The sequence below is a fragment of the Peromyscus californicus genome, unplaced genomic scaffold (genome assembly GCF_007827085.1).
Source record: "Peromyscus californicus insignis strain IS unplaced genomic scaffold, ASM782708v3 Scaffold_5__1_contigs__length_169319896, whole genome shotgun sequence".
In the NCBI taxonomy this organism is placed as follows: Eukaryota; Metazoa; Chordata; class Mammalia; order Rodentia; family Cricetidae; genus Peromyscus; species Peromyscus californicus.
This window is the reverse complement of record NW_026294573.1, coordinates 162,082,523-162,101,594: the sequence shown is the minus strand read 5'-3', so window position 1 is coordinate 162,101,594 and position 19,072 is coordinate 162,082,523.

Below are 19,072 nucleotides of genomic sequence, written 5' to 3'. Positions count from 1 at the left end.
GTTGGCAGACTCCAAGGAAAGAATTCAACATCTGACAGTTATGAAACCTTTCACTTATTACACACCACTGAATACATGATGAACACAAGGAGAGACTAAGTTGTGGGCTCACTAGTTTAAGAAGCTATGTTAATTATTCTCCTCTCTAAAATGAGAAAAACTACAGTATTTAGTCATAAAAATAAATATGCATATGAGTAGCTCAAATTATTGGAAGCTGCAGGTGGACACAAACACCATTTGCAAAGATCCATTTCTCCCAAAAGAGAAAAATGTTGTAAGTGATTTCAAGTAAATTCTCAAGCAGCAATTAAAAGTTCAGCCTAACCTGAAACACCTGCAGTGCAGAACTGTGTGATGTCAAATGCTCTAAAACTGAGATGTGAAAAGAGATATTTAGTCCAATTCTAAGGCCACTTATTTAGCTGCCTCTGTAAAGAAGAAATATATAGATATTAATACAACTTATCTGACAACATTATAATCCTTGCTCTTCTATAAATTATGTATAAAAATTTATAATTTCACAAATAAGACTACAAAATTAAAATGTCCTGTGATGTGTGACACTTCATGAAAATTATTTAATGCATTATTTTGATCCTTCTTAATTTCCTTTGGAAATTAAATTTTACATAACCACAAATCATTTGCTTAAGTCAATTATTGGAGAGTATAAAGCAAACAAAGAGTCTTAAACCACTGTTTGTAGGCATACTTTTCTGTGTTTATGACAGTAAATCTCAAAGCACAAGCTTGTGGAGCCATCACTTCAAAAATCTGAAAATGTTCTGTCATCTGCTGTTAAGAATGTACTCTCACTGTTTACAGCAAGTGTGTGAGCTGAATTCTAACAGATGCACAGACAGTGCGGTCTCGTTCAGCATGCACCTCATGGCAGCCAGTAGGGACACTACTGCAGTTCTCAACTTCCTCCTGCAGTAGGCAGTTTCTGTTGATTCCTTGAGGCATAATGTAACAGGTACACTGAGAGGTGTTAGTATCCTGTGTCTGGGATTGGGTACCAAAGATCTCGATTCATATGAGGATGCTTTAGATGAGGTGAAGGAATGAAAAAGGAAGTTTGTCACATGTCAGGCAAGTTTCATAATAGTCCATAGAAAGGCTTGTGATATCCCAATGCTGTATATGAGCCATCTGATGGATCTACAGAGTCTATGGAGGTATGTGAAGGATGTCTACAGGAATCAGGAAAACTTGTTTGACTGTCTAATCTCACTCTTGCTAGCCACTTGCCAAAATGCCTGATTCCAGATAGACTGATTTTATTGGGTTCGATGTTACCCATTAATAACACAGGAATTAGCGTGACCTGGAGTCTTGCAAAGTATACAGGTTCTGTAACATTTGTGTTTCCTTATTGCTAAGTTTTTGAGTAAAAAGCTAACTTTTCATAAGAATTCATTATTCTTCATTTTTATGACATTTTACTAGTATGTTTTAAATATAACCAAAGTAGTAAGAAATAAGTAATTTTTTATATTTTCATTTTATAATTAATCTAATTTTACATATCAGCCACAGATTCCCCTGTCCTCCCTCCTCCCACCCCCAGCCTTCCCCCTCCCAATCCACCCCCCATTCTCACCTCCTCCAAGGCAAGGTCTCCCCTGGGGATTCAGCTCAGCCTGGTAGATTCAGTTGAGGCAGGTCCAGACCCCTCCTCCCTACACCAAGGCTGAGCAAAATGTCTCAGCATAGGCCCTAGTAATTTTTGTAATGTGAATATACTAAAATTTCTTGTCTCAAGATTATATATCTTCATAGCTTGAAAAAATTGTCCTTTAAATGAGATAGTCTTTTGAGACTGGACATTGAAATTTAATATCTTAGCAAAAATAAACATATAACAAAATCAAAAGAATTAAAGGCACTATCATATATATTATGTGTTCAAAGACTACCATTCTTAAAATATAATTATTATTCCTAATAATATTCTGCCAGGTTTATAAAGTAAAATATAATTTTAAAACATACAAAATATTGAGTGAACTGATAGTCCTGATTCTTGTTCCTTGACAAATATTCTGATATAGAACATTTTTCATTTATTTAGAATTAATTGTCCATACAACATCTAAAAGTATTTCCAGTGGGGCATTAGGACACATCATGCTTCATAAAAGCTATTTTCCTTTGATCATTTTTTTGCTCTCCATTTACCTTATTCTTCATAAATTTTAGTTAAAATCCATATCACTTGACTAGTTCACATTCACTTATAGCAAATATTCAAATATATATATATATATATATATATGTATAATGGAGAATTATTAGATATTATAGATCAATGTCTAGATCTCATAGAAAGATTAGTATCTAAACTATACAACACATATTGGGAAGTGCTGTGGAATATCTTTCTGTATGCTGTGAATATATACTGTTCCTATTGGTTACTAAGTAAAGCTGTTTTGGCCTACGGCAAAAAAAAAGCTTACAGCCAAGTGGCAAATCCAAGTGGAGAGACAGAGAGAAGGGTAGAGTCTGGGGAGATGCCTAGCTGCTGCCCAAGGAGAAGCCAGATGCCAGCAGACCAGTAATGCCACAGGTACATGGCAAAACATAGCTTAATAGAAATGGGTTAATTAAAGATGAAAGAGCTAGCTAGCAAGAAGCCTGCCATAGGCCATACAGTTTGTAAATAATATTAAGCCTCTGAGTGATTATTTTATAAGTGGCTGCGGGACAGCTGGGCTGGGTGGGGCTGGGGGGACCAGATAAACCTTCCGACTACAGGGAAGTGTAAATTTTATTTTCAATAGTTGTTGATTTTCTCAGACATCAATAATTTACATGCAATAAATTATGCATAAACACTTGATAATATTTATTTTAATTTTAAGAATGGCTTACACCATGGGACAACCCTGTCTGTCTTCCTAATATTTTTTATATTAGACAGAGTATCTCACTCATCTGGAACCTATCAATTCAGCTAAACTAGATGGCCCATAAGGCCCAGCAATCCCCTATCTCTGCCCTCTGTTCTCTTTAACACTGGGATTAGAGACACTCATAGCCATGCCAAACTTTTTAAGTGGGTGCTAGGGATCTGAACTCATGTCCTTAAACTTATACAAGAAGCAATTTGCTGGTTGAGTCATCTCTCCAACCCTGAGTATTCATGTTTATCAAGTGACCCAGATGATCCCTGTTATCACCAAAGCTAAAGAATTGCTAGACTGCCTTTTTAATGTGTGCTTTAGATAAAAATTTAAGTACCACTAGGTATGGTAACACAGTAAATTATCATTAATCACTTCTATCTTTTTGAGACTATATTGTACAACAACCCTAGTTTGTCCTAGATGCTTATGGCAGAGCTGAAAGAGAAGTTTTCATGACTGGAGGTGAACACCCTGGACATCAATGCTGAGAGTTAAGCATCATCAATAAGAGAAAAGAGAAGAAAGGAAACTTAGGTTAGGAAGAAGAAAAATTTAGTCATTAGATGTTCAATTTATGTGGCATCATTATTTGCCTAGGCTTTTACTAAAAGTGAGAAGTGGGGAGGAGATATGAGGGGAGATGAAGGTCTGGGATTAAAATTGACTGTTGGAAGGCTGGGGAACAGGGAACTGTACATATGCACAGAGCACCAGGTGTGAAGGAACCAAGTGTCTGTTCTGTGGACTAGGCTGCCACTATGTGGTCAACAGTTTGGAAACTGGGGTCTAGAGGTGAAGGAAATACTAAAGAGGAATATACTCAGAAATAAGCTTTTCTGAAAATATGAAAAAAGACTACTCTAAACAAACTAAAATAATTAGCTCTCTATTCAGAAGGGATTAGACTTTTGTCCAAGATATTCGAAAGATAGGCCACAGGGTAGCAGCAACAGTTTCCCCTGAAAGCCTAGTATATGACAGAATTGAGGCTCCACTCAGACCTACTAGATTCACATCTTCAGTGGAACAAGCAGGTGACTGTGGTGCTCATTAGATGGAGAAGCAACGGACTAGGTATTAGGTATTCAACTGATAGTATGCATGAAAATCAGCTAAAGGTATGTTGAAGGCCAGGCTACTCGGACTCATTCCCAGAGTTTCTGACTCAACAAATCTAGGGTAGGGTCCATGAGTTTACTTTTAACTGGCTTCAGAAATGATATTAATGTTGCTGAAGTAGAGGCTAGATTTTTAGGAACCACTGGTCTAGGCAATGCAAATGCTGTTATGACTCTTTTAGTTTCCACATTCTTTAAACAATGAAAAGAATCTGTAGTTCAGTCATCTGTTTCTAATGCCATAATAGACTCTCAGCAATGGTTCTCTCTGTCAGCCTATAATTGAGATTGTATTATCACATAAAGCTAATTTCTGTGATGGAATCCCACCTACAAACTCTTTATTAACAGATTTTCATTCATCCTGGTGATATTTTGAACATAAAGATCTATTCTGTTTCATATCACCCTCTAAGGCATAGTACTAGATCAGTGCAGACCATGGTGCTCAAAGATAATAGGCTATTATTTTATTTATAAATAAAGAATTCTATAATTCAAGTACCACAGACTTGTTCCTATTGACACACCTCCTCCAACGAAATCACACCTCCAAAGCTTTTCCAAACAGTTTCACTAACTAGGTACCAAGTATTAAAGAATGTGAGCTTTAGGTCCAAGCACCTAAGTTGAAATGAATCTAGGAGAAAGGACAGAAGATATAACTTTAAATAATTAATCCACACAAAGTCCAGATGCTTATCAATAATGCTTTTCTGAAAATATCTATGTAAGTATGAACTCAATTCAGAAACCATATGTGAGGACTATCCCACCCACACTGACCATTTTCATATACATGGTTTGACACATCTCGTTGTGTTAAGAACACAATGCTGGAATTGTCTGAACACATTTGCTGGTCATTAGTACAGTCAGTCACATATTTATGGTTTTCTATTGTCTTGCAATACTAGGCTTCCTGAATCCCTCTTAATTGTATGGTATATTAGCCTAAATTCTTGGGGAAAGCCATATGCATGCAGAACAGTTGAGTATTATTAAATGAAAATTATTTCTGGCTTGTAGAAGAGCTCATAGAACCCAATAATACCAATGCCAGTGGCAGCCAGCTCCCTAGACATAAAGGTACTAGGGAGGGGGTAGTTATATGAGTTATAGAATCTAGGGAGAGTAACTGGATAGAAACAAAGTAAAAACATGTGTGGGATATTACTGGTATTTGACAATGAGAAAGAGAGACAAACAAAGACAGAGTCTTAAAAAATAAACAACTAAGTTGCATGTTGGGATTAATACTTTTTACTTTTAGTCATATTTCCTAGTAAGAGACAGATGTTTCTCTTACATAATAACATTGATGAGTAATACTGTGACATGTTTTCATAGAAGTCAATTAGAATACAGTTTCATGGCAAGGTTCAAATGTGGGTATTACCACCAAGGCCATTGTGAAATCTCATGAGATGAAGTTTCTCAGAGGACAGGCCAGAATAAGGCTGTGGTATCAAGGAAACTACTTATCTAAACAGAATGCTTGAGGAAATAGAGACTAAATAGAGACACTCCAATCAATATTTACATTTGGAAGCTCAATCATGTGCAATTAAAGCAAGGGAGCAAAGGTATCAATGAGCTATGAGACGAAAAATGAAAAATAATAAATCTAAATAAGTATATCTAGAAAATAGCTATGGCATGTTTATTTGCATATGGATAGCCAACATAAATAAAGAAGAATGCACCAAAGTTTTAGGTATTTTACTACGGAACCAACCATAAGTTTGAACTAACACTCCTGTGGTTATTGAAAATGTGATTGTGCTTGTCCTGTCCTTTCAACACTTACTACTGGGTAGGTAACCTTTTAGTTTATTTGTCTTCAAACTTAGTGTGAACTATTCTGTGTATAACACACTGACAAAGAAAGGAATGAATAGCATCAGGGATACCAGATTGAGTTTACCAAAGATTGATATTGTCTTGATTTTGCTTCCCAGAGGCAAAGAATGAGTCTATCATTTCCCCAGAAAGATGAAAAGGGATTTGGTAGATAGCAAGATGAATTAGAGAACTCTTCAGCAATATTTAAGAAAAACATTTCTGGCTCCCTTTCTTCTGATCACTTGGTATCAGGAATTGCAATTCCTGTCTCCAGTTAAATGAAGTTGTGTGACTAGTTCTGGCCAATGAACAGCAAGGAAATGTGATGCATGAAAGCTTGTGGTTGATGAAAGATTCTCTAGAGTTCTTTAATTTTGCTGATGGAGCCAACCCCTCTGAGATATCTGTCATGGAAGTGATGTGAGTGATGAAAAGATTACCCATCTTTTAGAGAGAAACAGCAAGCAAACAATAGTCAGAGAATGATGCAGTCAACAGGGGTGGATACTGATGTCTTGCGCTTAGTGGGGGACTTCCATGTTTTTTTTGTTGTTGTTGTTTTTGCCACAGCCATATGCCTATACAGTGTCTCCAGATGAGAGATAACATTTGGGAGCTGAGCCTTGATTTCACCTCATGGGGGGTCAATCCTTATGTGGAGGCACTGGGCAATCCAAAAAAGAAAATCAATGTGCCTTCCTAATGGGACAGGCAGACAAGACAAACATGACAGAAAGGAAGGAAAACACAAAAGAAGGAAAGAAATGTGGGTCCCAATGTTTACCTGATGAAGGGACCCAAAGAACACAACACTGAGGGGCCTTCTCACCAAAAAACACCATCTTGGGGGTGGTGCTGTCAAGCACTGTGAATGAAGGGAGGGAGACAATCAGAATCTGCACCAGGAGAGAGAAAGTAACAGAAGTCCCACATTGGGTGCTAGATGCTGCTAGATTCTAACAGCTTGTTTAAGGGAGGTGGTGAGAAGGCACAGGGATTAAGTTGAAGGCAAACAGCAAATTATTTTATTCAATAATGAGGAAGGCTTTATACACCCTCCTCCCAGCATCCAAGCTGTGCCCCAATCTGGTGGCATTGCATGGTTGTCCCTCATTGGCTGGGCATGGTCAGAAACTCTGACAGCAACCAGGAATTCTGGCAGTGCCTGTTGTTAGGCCCTTAGGCAGACTCCAAATGATCAGGAACTCTGACATCAACCAGAAACTCTGACAGCACCTGTTGTTAGGCCCTCATGCAGACTCTGCAGGATCAGGAACTCTGATAGTGATTAGGAACTCTGACAGTGCCTGTTGCTAGGCCCTCAGGCAGACTCCAGATTGGCTCATAACGAAGTATGTTATGTGCATGCCTTGGCAACTTGTCTGAGTCAATTTCCTTGACCCTATGGTCCTGTCCTACTACAAAGGAGGTATCACCATCCCTGATCTCAAGTGCTGCTACAGAACTATAGTAATAAAATCAGCATGGTATTGGCATAAAAACAGACAGGTGGATTAATGGAATCAAATTGAGAACATAAATCCACACACCTACGGACACCTGATTTTTTGACAAAGAAGCCAAATTATACAATGGAAAAAAAGAAAGCAACTTCAACAAATTGTGCTAGATGTCAGCATATAGAAGAATGCACATAGATGTATATCTATCACCTTGCACAAAACTCAAGTCTAAGTGGATCAAAGACCTCAACATAAATGCAGATACACTGATCCTGACAGAAGATAAAGTGGGGAATATCCTTGAACACATTGGCACAGGAGAAGACTTCCTGAACAGAACATCAATAGTACAGGCACTAAGGTCAACAATTAATAAATGGGACCTCCTGAAACTGAGAAGCTTCTGTAAGACAGAAGTCACCGCTAATAGGACAAAATATCAGACTACAGAATGGGAGATGATCTTCTCAAACCCCACATCCAACAAAGGGTTGATCTCCAAAATGTATAAAGAACTCAAGATATTAGAAATAAAAAAAAATACCCAAGTAATCCAATTAAAAATGGAGTACAGATCTAAACATAAAATTCTCAACAGAAGAATCTCAAATGGCTGAGAAATGCTTAAGCAGGTGTTCAACATCCTTATCCATCAGGGAAATGTAAATCAAAATGACTCTGAGATACCATCTTAAACACCTGTCAGAATGGCTAAGTTCAAAAACACTGATAACAGCTTATGGTAGAGAGAATGTAGAGCAAGAAAAACACTTCTCCACTGCTGGTAGAAGTGCAAACTTCTACAACCACCTTGGAAATCAATATGGCAGTTTCTCAGATAATTGGGAATCAATTTATCTTAAGACCCAGCTATACCATTCTTGGGCATATACCCAAAGGATGCTCAATCATAACACAAGGACACTTGCTCAACTATATTAGTAACAGCTTTATTTGTAATAACCAGAACCTGAAAACAATCTAGATGTCCCTCAACTGAAGAATGGATAATGAAAATGTAGTATATTTACACAGTGGGATATTATTCAGGTTATATATAAAAACAAGGACACCAGGAAATGTGAAGGCAAATGGATAGAACCAGAAAATATCATCCTGAGTGAGGTAACCCAGACCCAGAAAGACAAATATAGCATTTACTCACTCATAAGTGGATATTAGCTGTAAAGTAAAGGATAACCATGTTACCATCCACAGACCCAGAGAGGCTAGATACCACGGAAAGTCCAAGAAGGGACACATGGGAAGGGGAAATGAAAAGATTTCCTGGGTAGAATATGGGTACATGAGAATGGGAACTTGAGGGATTGGGTTAGGGAGGTGGATGGATGGAGAGACTACTGAAAGAGATGATTGTAATGGGGGTACATTTGGGGGTCAGGTAGAAACCTGATGCAAGGGAAACTCTCACAAGTCTTTAAGGATGACCCCAGCTAAGACTCCTAGGAACAGTGGATATAGCTTGAACTGGCCATCCCTGTGATCAGATTGGTGACTACTCCCATGGTCAACAGAGAGCCTTCATCCAGTAACTAATTGAAACAGATGCATAGACCCACAGCAAAACATTAGGCTAAGCTCAGGGAACCCTGCTGAAGAGAGGGATGAAGGATTGTAGGAGCCAGAGGGGTCAAGGACATCACAGGAAAACCCACAGAAAATGACTATCCTGGTTCATAGGAACTCACAGAGCCTGAACCAACAACCAGGGAACCTGCATTGGACCAACCTAAGCCTCTAGACATATATAAAACAATTGTGTAGTTTGCTGTACTTGTGGGACTCCCAACAGTGGGAGCAAGGACTTTCCCTAATGCTTTGGCTAGCTCTTGGGAACCTGTTCCTCATACTGGATTGCCTTGCCTAACTTGAATACAAGGGGAGGTGCTTAGTCTTGCTGCAACTTGACATGTTATGCTTTGTTGATACCCATGTTTGGCCTGCCCCTTTCTGAACTAAAACAGAGAAGTAGTGGATTGAAAAGGAGAGAGGAGGTAAGGAGAGGGAATGGGAGGAGAGAAGGGAGGGGAAACACTGGTCAGGATGTAAAATAAATAAATAAATAAAATTTTAAAAAAAGACATGAGGCAAAATACCTGTCAAAAGCAACTTAGGGAAGGAGGGGTCTATTGTGGTCCACAGTTCCAGAGTACATAGTCCACCATAGAAAGGAAGTCACAGTAGCAGGAAAGCGAGGTAAGTGGCCATATGGTAATCCATAGTCAGGAAGCAGAGAAAGATGAATATTGGCATTCCACTGGCTCTGTGATTCTAGCCCATGGAATGATGCCACCCATACTGAGGAAAGGTCTTCTAACCTTAATTAATCCACTTTAGAAGCTTCATCACAGCTAGTATCAGAAATTTGTCTCCTAGGTGACTGTAGATCCTGACGGGCTGATAATTAGTATTAACTGTCACGCCTGTGGTCTCAGCTCAGCTCTACCCCTCAAAGGACACCTATAAAGTTGGCAAGCCATTTTACCTCTATGTGACTTGTATTTCCTTAAGTTTAAAAATGGATAGAGTTAGCTTTATTTCCTCAAGGTACTTGTGAATATTAAATCAAAACTAATTTTATGGGCGCAAATATGAACTTCACTTTACTTTAAAAAAAATTGTGTGTATATGTGTATGTGCATGCACAGAGAATATTTGCAGGAGTTGAATGTGGGCCCCAGCTTTTGGATTTGATTACAATAGGAGTCAATATTATGTAATGATATTTGTGGAAGAAAGAAAGTCCTATTAGAAGTGACTCCTCAGTCTTGGACTTTCTAGCTTCTAGGACCATAATCCAAATAAGCTTCCACTGTTTGTAAATTATCTGGTCTTTGGTGTTCTGTTATAATAGTGGAAAATGAAATAAAGCAATCAACATAGTCTTTAACTTATCCATTTATTCCTCTTGTACACATTGCTGGTTACAACAGCAGACAGTGCAGATGGAGATAAAGCATAGTTCCGGTCTCTGAGAGGCCTTCGGCTTAATCAAAAGGCATTGTTAAAGGATAGATACAGTGCACCACAGCAGGTGAGGGGAGGAAGGAGCAATGCCACAATTACAAGCTGACAGCAAACTCATTGCTTGGGAGGCATGTCAGCTGTTCAATCCATCTTGGATGAGTGGATTATTGTTATTCCTCTTGGGAAGCATTCACTCCATGTACTTACTTGTTCGATACGGTTGTGGTTTTGAAGCAAAGTTTATGTTCTTGCATAGCTCAATATACATTAGTAAACAGACACACAGAAATCACTCAAGGCTTACAGGCCATGTAGTAAGTTCCTGCTAACTGTAAACCACAGGCAGGGTACTTCTGGGCTTCTAGTATGGACATGACTAATATGAGTCATGCTGTTTATGTGACAGCTTTCGGCAACATGGTGAGTACACACACTGCTTGCTTCTTTTGCTCAGCCTCATATTAGCAGTCATAGCAGTGAGGAGAAAAGAGTGAGGCATTATGGTCATATATGTTGGTCAGTATAGATAGAATGGGCACCATCATCATACCTATAGATTCAAGTCATGGAAACTGAATCTGCTCTGTTTGCTGCTCACTGATGACCTGGTATTAATAAAAAAATGTCCATCCATTCATCCAGTGTTTATTAACTATTCTCCGTGAGATAGCCTTGGGTTGACGCTGAGTGTTTGTAGCACGAATTTTAAATGGTCTTATTTGATAAAATCAAACCTGGAGCCAAGTATTGGGGCGAACACCAGAAGATCAGAGAACCAGAACAAGCCACAGCTACCTCACCTCGCCGGATCCTCAGCTGGTCTTGTTTCCTAAGACAGGAGGCCTCTGAGTCCTCATCCAGCATGGGTCTCAGCTGAACTGCTGCTCAAAAGCCTGAAAGCTTAACCAGGCCAAATGCTTAATCAGACCAAATGCTTCTAGTTTCTGGTCCTCACACCTTATATATCTTTCTACTTTCTGCCTCACTCCCTGGGATTAAAGGCTCGCTTTCTGGGATTAAAGGCGTGAGTCACCATGCTTGAACACATGGATTTCTGCCTCTGGAATACTAGGATTAAAGGCACGTGCTACCACTGCCTATCCTCTATGTTTAATCCTAGCCTTTGTATCTAGTGACTGTTCTGTCTCTGACCCCAGATAAGTTTATTAGGGTGCACAATGTTTTGGGGAACACAATACCACCACAAGTGTTAAGTGATTTTCAAAAAATACTTGCCTCTGGAATAAATGTAAATAAGCAGATGAGTTTTCTGTGGTGTGCTAAGTATATGATGGGGATGAACATAATGGGATCTGTAAAATAAAAAATAAAAAACAGAAGATGGACTGAATTAAGATGACAAGGTCAAACTGGTGAGATGGCTCAGCCAATAAAGTTGCTTGTCACCAAAACATAAAATAAAATAAGATTATCACTCAAGTTTTAAATTGAAGCTGTTGTTCCTGTTCATTGAATGAGTGTAGAGTAGAGGAGGTACATGTGAGTTTGGAAACAATTTGCATATGGAACCACAGCTGTCAGTGTCTCTTACCTTTCATATTGATATTTTGAATGTGTCATTTGGTGAAACAGTTGATTGGGCTCTGGAACTCCTTTGTTGAAGACACTTGTCATTTAAAGGATTAAAGCAATGTGGGCACTCTTTCTAGGCACCCATCCTGAAAAGGTATAACTTGAGTTTTTTTATTCACAGTGGTTCACTTCAAGAGATGTTTTCCTACAGAGTCACAAGGAAAGTAGTTCTGAAAGCTAAAGTATTCATCATCCCCAGCTAAAGTACAGATGAGGTAGATCTCTGTCCTACATCAGAGCTCTCTGAAAGCTGTGCAGCTGCTTCATCTCTATTCATGAGAACTTACGAGACAAGTTCTGGAAAGGATGTGGTTTTCTTAATGCTGTCTTCCTTAAGCTTCAAAGACTCATTGGAATTCAGGGCACAATAAATAGTATTTCAAATGCTGCATCTGAGAGTGGAGCAAGGAAACGGGCTTTATTTCAGCCTGAATTGTCAAAGGAGGAAATGAAGCTTACTGAAAACATAGCTGCTGCAAAACCATGATAAAGGCAAATATGAAACTGTTTTTCCAGGCTTTATCATTGTAATTCTTCAACAAACGCCATTACCAAGATCCCCATATACATAGCATAATTGGCCCATATATTTGAAGAGTGGGTGGAATAATTTTGTAGAGATTATTATAGGTAGCACTGTGAAATGATTAATTGTTATCTTTTTTTATTTTCTTTTTTCAGTGTGTCTCAGTTCATGGCAAACACGTTATACTTTGTAAAACCAGAATGAGTTAATATAATGTGACTGGGATTTTAGAAATGAAAATTTGCAAGAAACAGATATTGATTAATCCAAGTAATTATCCTCCTGTTGTTTTGGGGGGGTTAGGGGGCAAGAAAAGGCAACACAAATTTTAACATCACTACATTTGACCAATGTTGACATACTAGGATATTGAGTGTTGTAAGTAGTGATTGAAAGACATTAAATACTCATAAAGGATTGTTATAACTGATTTCTAGTTGAAAACACACAAAGCATTATTTAACAATTATGCCTTTCAGCATTAGGGACTTATACTTTTATAGTCTTAGCACAAAAAATTACATCAAATTAAAACATCCAAAAAACTGAAAGATATTCAAATTTACTAAAGTGCAAAAGATCTAGCACATGTTCTTAAAGTGCAAATTTAAGGTTATTAGATGTAGTATAATGAAATTTTCATAAAATGCTCTATATAAGTACGCATAATTATGTAGAAGTGTATATGATGCATACTGTTTTCATCTTCAGGGACAAGGGATAGTATCAAGGCAGAAGCTATCAGGTCAATGTGTACAGATTGCCTCTTTATAAACTTATTTTATTATTTGCATGTGTTTTGTTTGTATGGATGTTTGTGTGTCTAGTATTAGCAGAACTCAGAAGAGGGCATTGGATTCATTGGAACTGGATACAGATGGTTGTGAGTTACTATGAGGGTTCTGAGAACTGAATCTGGTTCTTTTGGAAGAGCAGCCAGTGCTCTGAAACACTGATCTATTGCTCCAGATCCCAGATTGACTCTTAAAATGCTTTGTGGAGTTTCACATATTGCCACAGCATATCATATCTTTATAATTTAAAAAAATAATAACTAAAAACAAATGCAAAAGAGATCACTAGACAAAGAAAGAATCAATGGAAAGACCAAATATGTCTTACTGTATTTGTGTTTGGTTAAAGATTGTCAATTTCCTGACATTTTTGTTATGCTGTACATATGTTTCTACTCTTGTTTAAGATATTTTTGTAAATTTATACAAATTTAGGTTATTTTTGTTAGAACATACTGTACATATATTGTGGTGGTATTGTGTTCCCCGAAATATTGTACACTCTAATAAACTTATCTGGGGTCAGAGACAGAACAGCCACAATATTAAACATAGAGGTTAGGTAGCACATGCCTTTAATCCTAGCATTCCAGAGGCAGAAATCCCTCCAGATCTCTGTGAGTTCAAGGCCACAGTGGAAACAGCCAGGCATGGTGACTCACACCTTTAATCCCAGGGATTGATGGCAGAAAGCAAAAAGGTATATAAGGCGTGAGGACCAGAAACTAGAAGCATTTTGGCTGGTTAAGCTTTCAGGCTTTCAAGCAGCAGTTCAGTTGAGATTCATTCTGGATGAGGACTCAGAGGCATCCAGTCTGAGGAAACAGGATCAGCTGAGGAATTGGCAAGGTGAGGAAGCTGTGGCTTGTTCTGCTTCTCTGATCTTCCAGCATTCACCCCAATTAAAAAAAAAAAAGAGTGTCCATTTCTTTCCCTTTTTTCTTAATAGACTTAATTAAAGTCATTACCAATATTATCACCCTAAGTGGAATTCTATGAAAGACAGTTTCTAAATTCATTTTTGCTATTCAAAATGAACACACTAGCATTCTAAATGGAATAATATTGCACATTTGAAATCACTTAAAGTTTATCACTGTTCAAGTATACAGAGAATTGTGTTTTCTTTTATCACTTAAATTTTGCTAAAATTTTATTCAGCTTAGCCTCTCTAAACCATGAATGATCTTCACTTTTGCCCTTTAGAACAGTTTGTGTTATGAATTTTTAGAAAATGACTCAGCTATTTAAATACAAATAATGGATTCTCTTCAGCCATGTTGCTTTCTTTGAGCCTGGAGGCACACTTAATTTGTGGATTAGAACTTCAGATAGCACAATTGCCAGCACAATTATAGACTGCTATGGAAATTATGTGCAAGGCAAAGAACAAGGTCATCACAAATGGTCTAGACAGCATCAGAGAAGGTGCAGAGAATACGTATTCCTATTTGAGACAGTTGTCTTTAATTTCTGTATACATTTATTTGCATCATTTTTTAAAATTCAAGCCTACTGTGTTCTGACTGTTCTAACCCTTCATCTTACACTGATGAACCAGTGCAGACATGTTGCTGGCTCATAGAGATTTTAAGGATGAAATAAATGTTAAGGCTTTTTCAATTGACCACTGTTTAACTGATAGTCCTAATTCCCCAATACTATTAATCTGTAAAATTTGCTGGCTTAGGTGCCAGTCTGCACAGATTGCAGGACGGGGTGTTCATCACTTGCACACTCACTTCCCTTCTCCCCCTGTCTTCACTATACACTTATATATTGGGTCTGCTGTTAATCCCATCCATGCAAATTTTACTTGTTACTATAATTATGTCATGCAGGTAATTACTATTATAATTATCTAATACAATTAATAACTTGAAGAACAAAAGTTGCATAAATATAAATAACAAATTATTTCTTCATAATAATTGGTCTATAAGAATGAATACTTCAAAAAGTTTCACTCATTTGAAACTTTCTTTGCTTGGATATAAAATAATAAATTGGAAAGACAATTAAGGCAGTGGATACCTAGTCCAGCATCTGAAATGCCCGGGGTCCCAAAATGCTATTAGTTCGAAACTAGCTGGAAAGACAATAACATTGTTTCTAAATATGAAAAAAACAATTAAAATTATAAATTCTACTAGTTTATACAGTAATTTTTTATTTAAAACAAAATTTATGTTTTAAATTTTGAAAGGATTTTTCCTTAATCTTTCAGCACTCACTACTTTAGGTGAGAAATTTGGCTTCTAATACTTTCACATTCCTTTATCAAAAAAAATATTATTATTGAGTGTGGACAACTTTTGGGGACTGGTTTTATCCTACCTTTTTATGTCATTTCCAGGGACAGAACCCAAGTCACCAGGCTTGTACTATAAGCACCTTTATATACACTGAGCCGTCTTGCTGACCCCTGAAATATTTTATGAAAAAAGTTCACTTTATGAGTCACATTGACTGAGTTAAGGATGCTGAGTAGGATGGTAGAACATGTTTTTTCTAGATACGCTTTTGAGAATGCTTCTGGGAGGGTTAAGCATTTGATTTTACAGAGCAATGAAGAAGCCTCAACACGATTCACATGAGTGGACATCATATAACTACAGAAGGCTGGGAGAATAAGAAGCTGAATGGTTGGTAAATTTCTCTCTTTCTTCTGCAATTCATTTTTTTTTTTTTTTTTTTTTGTACTTGACCACCAGAGTTCTTTGTCCTTGAGGCTTCAGACCCTCAACCTACCACCAGGGGCTATCTGCTCTGAGGGAATCAGATAATGAATGAATTGCAGCTGTGGTCCTTCTTGTCCTCCAGGTCATCTTCTTCTAAGTCTTTCTACACTATTGCTAGTATTCCTCTGAGGATTCTAACTAATCTACTTGTGTTTTCTTGGTAAACATTTTAATATAATGAGACTTGTTGAAGACATTTTTATTACTTATTCTAAATGTGTCAGTGGCCTCAATCCTGAAATTTTTGCCTTAGCATTTAAAAAAAATTACACCTTTTATACATTTCTTTCCCCCTTTTTTGGATTTATATTTATCAAAAAAGTTGAATCTACTCATTTGTTCCAATTCTCTTTCTTTCTTTCTCCATCTATCTCTTTCTCTTTCCAGGGATAATTATTTTTCATTATCACATTACCTTTTGTTATTGCGTTTAAAACGTTCCTATTTATTCTTAAATTCCCCAAACCTTGCCTTGTTGCCTGTTTCAAATATGGACCACACATGTTTTTTGTGTGCTAAGAAGGATCATATGACTATTTTGTCTGTAAGGAGGTTAGTTGGGTCCTGCTTCCTTCCTGACTCTGTCTTTCCTTTCTCATTTCTGTTCTGAAGTAATTTTCTACTCCTTCCACTAGCATGATTAAGGCTTGTGCATTGTTCCTGCACATTCTTTAATTAAATTCTTCGTAATTGTACAATAATACCTCTTAGTGGTCTCATTTATAATTAATAGGAGCATTTATGAGTCAAATGGCCTCTCTTTTGTGAGGCTTGGCCCTGTGGGTTGATACACTGTACTACAGACCCCAAATTCTCCTTTGAGTGAATACAAGTCTTTTCTCTGTGGTCTACTTTCATGGATGTTGTTAACTTCCTTATGTTGGAGTTTTCCTTCCAGCACCTTTGGTAGGGCTGGATTTGTATAGAGACATTGTTTAAATTTAGCTTTATCACGAGATATCTTTTTTCTTCATCTATGATGATAGCAAGTTTTGCTGGGTATAGCAGTCCAGGTTGGCATCTGTGCTCTTAGACTCTGGTAGCACATATTTCCAGGCCCTTCTGATTTTTAGAGTCTTCATTGAGAAGTTGTGTGTAATTCTAATAGGTCTGCCTTTAGATGTTACTTGATATTTTTTCCTTGCAGCTTTTAAGATTTGTGATGGTTTGAATAGGAATAGCCCCCACTGGCTCATAGATTTGAATGCTTGGTTCTTAGGAAGTGGCACTACTCAGAGGTGTGGCCTTGTTGGAGTAGGTATGGACTTGTTAGAGGAAGTGTGTCATTGGGCATGGATTTTGAGGATTCAAATGCTCAAGCTAGGCCCAGTATTTCTCTTTCTTTCTACTGTCTGTGGATCTAGATATAGAACTCTCAGTTACATCTCTAGCACCATGTGTTCTTACATGTCACCATGCTTCCCACCATGATGATAATGGACTAAACCTTTGAGATGTAAGCTAGCCCCAACTAAATGTTTTCCTTTATAAGTGTTGCTGAAGTCATGGTGTGTCTTCACAGCAACAGAAATCCTTGCTAAGATAGTATTCTTTCTTTGTTCTGTATGTTTAATGTTTTGATTATTATGTACCAAGGGAACTTTCTTTCCTGGTTCAATCTATTTGGTGTTTTGTATGCTTCTCGTACCTTTATAAGCAATACCTTCTTTAGGTTAGGAACTTTTTTTTTTTTTTTTTTTTTTGGTTTTTCGAGACAGGGCTTCTCTGTGTAGTTTTGGAGCCTGTCCTGGATCTCTCTCTGTAGACCAGGATGGTCTTGAACTCACAGAGATCCACCTGGCTCTGCCTCCCGAGTGCACCACCACCTCCCGGCAGGAACATTTTCTTCTATGATTTTGTTGAAAGCAATTTCTGGGCCTTTGAGCTAGGGCTCTTCTTCCTTCCTCTATTCCTATTATTCTTAGATTATTCTTATTCAAATTCCTTTATTTTTCATTTCTAGAATTCCCTCAGTTTTTGTTTTCTTTATTGATTCTATTTCCATTTTCAGGTCTTAAACAATTCTACTGATTTCTTTCCACTGTTTATGTTTTCCTGTATTTCTTTAAGAGATTTATTCATTTCTTCTTTTAGGATCTCTACTATCTGGTTTTGAGGTCTTTTCCTTGTGCTTCAGGTATGTGGGAATATTCAGGATAGCTGGACTCTAGTGGAGACATTATTGCCCTGGCTTTTATTGATTGTGTTTTTACACTGGCATCTAGGAATCTGGGATTGGGAAGACTGGAATTGGGTGATGATTTCTGGATTCATCTTTGTTTAGCAGTGCTTTGTTCCTTTGTTTCTGTTTCCTCTCTGAATTTTATCAGAGTGTGACGGCTGTGTGTTGCCTGGTAGGAAATTTTCTTTGAACCTGATAGTTGTGGCCACTGGAGGTTCCAGGTAAAATGTGTTTCTAGGTGTTGGGATCTGATGCTTAGAAATGGGGCTAGTCCAAGGATCTGAGGGGGTCCACAGGAGGGAAAGCAGCAGAGTGTTCAACAAAGATCTGCTTATTTCCTTTCCTTGGAAGGGAGGTAGACAGTGAAGGGAGGTCACTCTGAGGATCTGCTGGAGATGATACTGGAGGGTGAATCCAAAGGAACAAAAGGAGAGGGGAGATCTACAGGAAGCTTAACTGCTTCCCTGGCCTGTGTGGCCTGTGGGTTAGCAGGGGGTGCCTGTTGGAGTTGGGGCTGTGATAAAGCAACAAGTGAAGAAAGGTAGGTTAGTTCTGTGGGCTCCACAGGAGATGTGGGCAGAGAAGGAAGGAAGGCTACAGAAAGTGATTGTTGCAGAGATAGGGATGGAATTGGTGTATTGTGCTTAGAGGAGAGGGAGGCATGGTGAAGGTCTTCAGTTAACTTATCTGTTTTCCTGTATTGCTCAGCTAGTGTGTTCACAAAGAATGCCTGCTGGTGTTGGAGGCTGGGCTACTGGGGTGAGTTGAGGAAAGGAAGGTTGGGGGAGAAGGTGTTTGTGATCCCTTGGAGGCAGAGTCAGAGGGGAAAGGGAGACCACAGCAGGTTTTCTGTTGGAGTTTTGAATGAGACTAGGAGATTGTATCTGTCTTCTCTTTGTAGTGT